This window comes from Erinaceus europaeus, chromosome 8, assembly GCF_950295315.1.
Source record: "Erinaceus europaeus chromosome 8, mEriEur2.1, whole genome shotgun sequence".
NCBI lineage: Eukaryota > Metazoa > Chordata > Mammalia > Eulipotyphla > Erinaceidae > Erinaceus > Erinaceus europaeus.
The window spans coordinates 41,230,662-41,236,661 of record NC_080169.1 but is presented as its reverse complement, the minus strand read 5'-3'; the positions used below and the strand labels follow the sequence as shown (position 1 = coordinate 41,236,661).

The following is a 6,000-nucleotide window of genomic DNA, read 5'->3' as shown; positions in this document are numbered from 1 at the left end:
CTTGTGTGAGATCAGGACTCGAACTTCTGGACACAATACTAGTGAGGGATCTATGATTCAGAGTCACCTGAGGACACCAGATCTGGGGGAGTGGGGGTTTGGGAGGTGGGGACGAGGATGACCTATGCTTCTTTCCCAGCAGTGGGGTCCAGTGGCTTCGTTGGGGAGGGGATCCAGTGCTTAAGACGTGGAGGTCTGGGATCTGGTAGGTGGGGCAGTGTGGGTTCTAGTAGCTGGAATGTGAGGTGGCAGGGATCCCTGTGGCTGGAGGGCAAAGGAGCCCTGGCTTGAGGGTGTGTGTGTGTGTGTGTGTGTGTGTGTGTGTGTGTATGGGTGTGTGTGATCTGGAATCCATTGGCTGGGCCATCAGTGTAGAGGGTACGGGCAGACAGATGCGGGGTCTCAAAGTGAGGGGCTGGCTGTAGGTCCCTCACTTGGATGTAACCCCCAGGGCCTTCTTCATGTTCTCATACACCACGTAGGAGACGCTGATGGCTGGGATGACCTTTATGAAGTGGTGCAATGCCTCAGTACAGCCCCCTCACACCCTCCTGGGCCAGGATGTGTAGGAGCAAGCCCAGCATGGAGGTCTGGGGGCTGCAATCCAGGGAGACTTGGGTCTGCATTTGGGTGTGGACTGGGGCCAGGGGGTAGCTGGCGTCCTGCCACAGATGCTAGACACGAAGTCACAGAGTCACAGGCCAGGAGCACCAGGATGCTTGGGTTGGCTGACTCATGGCTGTACTGCTGGAGCCATCAGTTTTTCAGAGTCTCATACAGGGCCAGATGGATCCTCATGTAGGGAATGATGTCCAGCACGTTGGGCAGGTACCCATGATAGAAAAGCTCCCTCCCTTTCTAGCATCTTCCAGGCACAATTCATCAGCTCTGAGTACTGGCTGGTGCACTGCAGAGTCAGCCAGGCCTTCAGCACCTCCATGGGGTAGATGATGGTCTGGGTGGTGGCAACAGCCTGGAATCCTGCCACGAAGCGCTCTTGCTCTTGGAAGGTCTCTTGCTGCCCTAGGATGGCGCATTTGATCTGCTTGTAGGCCAGGAACTTGATGATAGACTCAGAGGAGATCTTGAGCATGTTAATACCACTAAGCCGCCACAGAGCGCGCAAGCCCCCCTCCAGGACCATGCCCCAGAACCCCCCCACCCTCCAAAAAGGTGTTCAGCGGTTTGGTTTTGGAGGCGTGGATCTGCATGAAGACCTTGAGGCCATCCAGGGGGGCCGTGACCATGTGCAACACCAACCCTGCCACCATGCCAGCTTCCGCCAGGTCCCTGTCATCTTCTGCTTGGAGAACTCATCTGGGACCTTCAAATACCCCCTCCCCCCCCCAAGATACACAGGACCATGGAATGTTTCCAGAAATAAAAGACGTATTAGACGTTTTCCAGTGAATGCAGCAGGGAGTGGTCTCTCCAGTCAATGGTTATTATGTGTCTCCTTCTATGCTGTGCAGAATTTTTATAATTTTTATTTATAAAATGGAAACACTGACAAAACCATAGGATAAGAGGGGTACAGTTCCACACAGTTCTTCTGTAATTGCTTTTCCGCTGAACATGGGCATTGGCAGGTCGATCCATCCAGCCTATCTCTCTCTTTCCCTAGTTGGACAAGGGTCTGGGGAATTTTCTCTGCCTGCTTTTGGAGATAGAAATGCCCAACTCTGGGAAGCTGTGCAGAATCTCAGACAAGTTAATGTGACCATACTGATTCCTGTCCAAACTGTGGAACTAGGAAGTAGGAGGCACTGTTCCTGGTCTTGAATGAATTCCTCCAGGTGCAGCCCAACCTCTGAGCCACTGCTTGCTCCTCCGCAATCCCGGTCCCCAGCCCCCAGCCTGTCTAGCTCCATGTGCAGCTCGTGGACATGTACGCTGTCATCTGAGTTGTTGTCGAGCTCCTCAAAGAGGCGATCCCATGACTCCAGTGCTGTCGCCATGCTGGGACTCCCAGGCACTAAGCCAGCCTGCACTGGGAGAGGGGAAGGGGGAGGGTGTATGGGGGGAAGGGAGCTGTGGGCTGAGAAGCTGTGGGCTGAGGAGCTGTGGGCTGAGAAGCTTCCCTTCCCCCCTGGAACTCCACAGGGCCAGCTCCAGGGACTTGGCTATTGCAGCCTAGGCCTGCTTAGTCACCTGGCAGGAGGAGGTTGAAATGTATACTTTGAAGGAAATAGCAGCAGTAGCCTGCCACTCCCAGAAACTCAAGTAAATGTCATCACTTTAAAAACAATGGTACAAAACTAAACTACCCTTCATCCAGTTTGCTCTGTTGAATTTCAATCCTCAGTAGCATATTATACTATATCTTTCATGATAAAAGAAAGTTCTCTGATATGTCTGAAGTTGTATGTCTGACACTTAAAAAAATAATGAATGTTATCCATTGCCCTTCATATGGAACAATGGTGTTTCCCTGGGTACTATGGATAGGAGGTGGATCTGAATATGTCTTCAGTGTAATCATGCAAATTTCTTCTTTCTCATTTTCAATAATAATTTTATTGAGGTTGTGTAGTCCTTACAAGTCAGTCTACAGCTCTGTTTGCAAGTGAATCTTTGAAGTGGCTTTTATCAACCCACAATCTGTCTCTAGTCCTCTTTAACTATTTTATTTTTGATAAGGGTTTTATTAACAGTGTAAAAGGAAAGGTTTGGGTGTCACCACACAAGCAGACAAGTCACTGTACTCCCAAAGTAGAGTGACAGGTCTGGGAAAATGCTGAAAACCTAGGCGAACATTCCTAACATAGGAAATGCATGGGAAACAAAGGAATGGACTGGCCATCGAGACACCATGAATGCCAGGTCACATGGAACCCCTGCATTAGTTTGTTGAGAGACCTCAGGCTGCAGCTGTTTCCTTTAATTCATTCATATTGTGGCTGGGGGCCTAGGTCAAAGCTTGTTACCCCATTCCTCTTACTCAAATCTCCTAAGTGTATTCTAGGAGTGGATGAAAAATAAACCTCATTTACTCTAAAGGAGATTGGATTTACTGTTACTTAGTCTATTTATCTGACTATATTTGCATAAAGAAAAGAGAAAAGATACAATGTAAATTGTCATAATTTTCATTTGGAAATAAAAAGGAAAGAAATGTAAGCATGCCAGTCCTCCCTAGAATTTACACAATGATTGTACTAGACTAAAATATTAGTATTTTACATACATACATATATATCTGTATATATCAATTTTACCTATATAATTTTACCTATATAATTCTTATCTTGAAGCTTTTCTACTTAAAAATTCTTTGACTTTATCACTTTATGTTTGTGAGAAAACAAAACAAAACAAAACAGTCAAACAAAACCCCTTCCTTTTTCTTTGATCTACTAAAGAGAAGGCTCCTCTGAAATGTTTAGAAAAATAGTCCAAATGGGAAGCCTTAGAGTTGGATCAAAATATTAGCAATATCCTTTGTGACATTTGAGTAAATGATCAATCACAAACATTTTAAGTTAAATAGATAAAAACACTCGGATAAATTCATTTATTTAAAGACACATTTACTGATCTGACTAAATTAATCATAATGATTGAATTATGCTTTGCACCATGTATGCTTAATCTGCTGCTCTATTGCCCTTCTCCCAATGATAACACTTTCAGAAGGGAGCAACAAGTTCTTCAAGGTAACTGAGCTATGTGTCTTTTCCATCAGTTCAATGACCCATAATAAGAAATGTCTCTCACTGGGAGTATGGATTGACCTGTCAACACCCATATTCAGTGGGGAAACAATTATAGAAGCCAGACCTTCCACTTCCTGCATCCCATTATGACCCTGGGTCCATACTCCCAGAGGGATAAAGAATAGGAAAGCTATCAGGGGAGGGGATATGGAGTTCTGATGGTGGGAATTGTGTGGAGTTTTACCCCCCTTATCTTATGGTTTTGTCAGTGTTTCTTTTTTATAAATAAAAAAATTAAAAATTAAAAAATTAAAAAAAGAAATGCCTCAGAAGGATTTGACTTCCGGAGGCAGAGCTACGAGCAGCAGATCGCTTTCTCTCCTCTCCTCTCCTCTCCCGGATCAACTAGGAATACCAAAGGAGACCACCCGGACCGAAACAAGACAGGACTAGAATGACCACAGAAACCCAGTAAATCACCCGTGAGTACAAACACGTGTGGCTGGTGACAGAGAGGAGAGAGGGGCCTAAGGAGAGATTAAGTGACTGCTAACAGTTCGACAGTTTGTCAGTGGAGACACCACCTCCAGTCTGCTCCACCAACAAGGGGACAGCTGAAGGGAGGAAAGGACTCCCCAGAGACTCACCAAGTGCAACTCTGAGTCTCCATTGCTACTACCCTCAGAATCTGGAGCAGCAATAGGGAGGGACACCAGGCGACAGAGCTCTAACCAGGAAACTCAGGAGAAGACCTATACCTTGGTGGCATAGCTGAGGGGCTGTGAAAGTCTCTTTGCATAACCACTGGATTATCTCTGCCACACCCTGCTTTATCTCTTAGTCAGGAGTCAGTGATTAAGCTAAGAAGCCTATTGATAGTTGAAAAGCCCTCAGGCTCCCATAGCCTACAGGGGAAAAAAAAAAGGCTTTTACACCACTGAACTCCAACTCAGGGATTGAAAAAACTGTTAACTTATATAAAATGGTTAAAACAACAAGAAAAAATAATGGAGACTCGAACCAGGACAAGAATCCAGCTAAAAGTCCTCCAGAGGGCGAAGCACAAAACAACGAGTTCAACATCCAAACATTAGCTAAGGAAATAATAACAGGAGTGAGTAAAGAATTTGAAAAAATTGTAATCAGAAATGCAGGAACAACAAATGAGAATATGGAAGAAAATTCTAATTATCTCATGGTTATTAGAGAGCTGAAAGCTGAAATCGCTGAGCTAAGAAGGCAACTAGCTGAACAAGCTAAAACAGTATCAGAGCAGGGCAACAAAATAGATGAACTCCAGAAAGCAGTAGAGGGCAGAGAGAATAGAATCAATGAGGCTGAAGACAGAATTAGCAAGATTGAGGATGAATTAGAGACAACTAAAAAAGAAGTAAGAGATCTCAAAAAGAGATTAAGAAATACTGAAAACAACAACAGAGTCCTATGGGATGACTTCAAAAGAAACAATATACGCATTATTGGCTTACCAGAGGAAGAAAGAGAAGGGGAGGAAGAAAGCATTCTCCAGGCCATAATAGCTGAAAATTTCTCTAGTCTAGACAACACCAAAGACATAAAGATTCAAGAAGCCCAGAGGGTCCCAAACAGAATTAACCCAGACCTAAAGACACCAAGACATGTCATACTTAGATTGGAAAGGAATAAGGATAAAGAAAGGATCCTCAAGGCTGCAAGAGGAAAACAAAGAGTCACCTACAAAGGAAAACCCATAAGATTAGCAGCAGACTTCTCCATACAAACACTACAGGCCAGAAGAGAATGGCAAGATATCTATCGAGTGCTCAATGAGAAAGGCTTTCAGCCAAGAATACTATATCCTGCTAGACTGTCATTCAGACTAGATGGAAGCATCAAAACCTTCTCAGACAAGCAACAGTTGAAGGAAGCAACCATCACCAAGCCTGCCCTGAAAGAAGTTCTGAAAGGTCTCCTATAAACAACCAGACCACCACAAATAGGACATATATCAAAACACTCTAAAACTCTACAAGAATGGCGTTAAAATATCTTCAATCTTTGATATCAATAAATGTCAATGGCCTGAATTCACCTATTAAAAGACACAGAGTAGGAAGATGGATCAGAAAACACAACCCAACAATATGTTGTCTACAGGAAACTCACCTAACGCAACAAGACAAACACAGACTTAAAGTGAAAGGATGGAAAACTATCATTCAAGCCAATGGCCCACAAAAAAGGGCAGGAACAGCTATTCTCATATCTGACATGATAGACTTTAAAATAGATAAGATTAAAAAAGATAGGAATGGACACTACTTAATGCTCAGAGGATCAGTCAATCAAGAGGACTTAACAATTA

At 44.3% G+C, this 6,000-nt stretch overlaps 1 pseudogene; it reads right to left on the bottom strand.

Moving 5' to 3' along the window:
* Positions 1-430: 430 nt before the first annotated feature.
* The window catches only part of LOC103124270 (mitochondrial adenyl nucleotide antiporter SLC25A23-like), a 60,045-nt pseudogene continuing 54,475 nt past the window's right edge, over positions 431-6,000 (bottom strand).